Genomic DNA, 333 nt, shown 5'->3' with positions numbered 1-333 from the left:
GAGAAAGTGAGGCCGGCCATAAACCCAGGCAAAACAAGGGAGCTGGGTTGTTTGCCGGCTGCTGCTCTTTGAAATGGTAACGGGAAAAGGAAAACGAAGCCCCTAAAACCCCCAAAAGCTCCCCCAAATGCCGGTTCTGGTGCAAGATCGAAACTTCCCCGCGGAGCTGCCGGCGATGTCTCCCCCGGCCGAAGCGGGCAAAGGCAGCCCGGCAGTTCCTCTCCCCCAGCCCTGCTGTCGGGTCCCAAAGGTGCGCTGGTCCAGGTGGGATGCAGAAGCAGGATGCAGGATGCAGGACACAGGACACGTCGGGTGCAGGATAAGGGGTGTCAG

Source organism: Nestor notabilis, unplaced genomic scaffold (genome assembly GCF_000696875.1).
Source record: "Nestor notabilis isolate BGI_N333 unplaced genomic scaffold, ASM69687v1 scaffold7051, whole genome shotgun sequence".
Taxonomy (NCBI): Eukaryota; Metazoa; Chordata; class Aves; order Psittaciformes; family Psittacidae; genus Nestor; species Nestor notabilis.
This window is presented reverse-complemented; position numbering follows the sequence as displayed.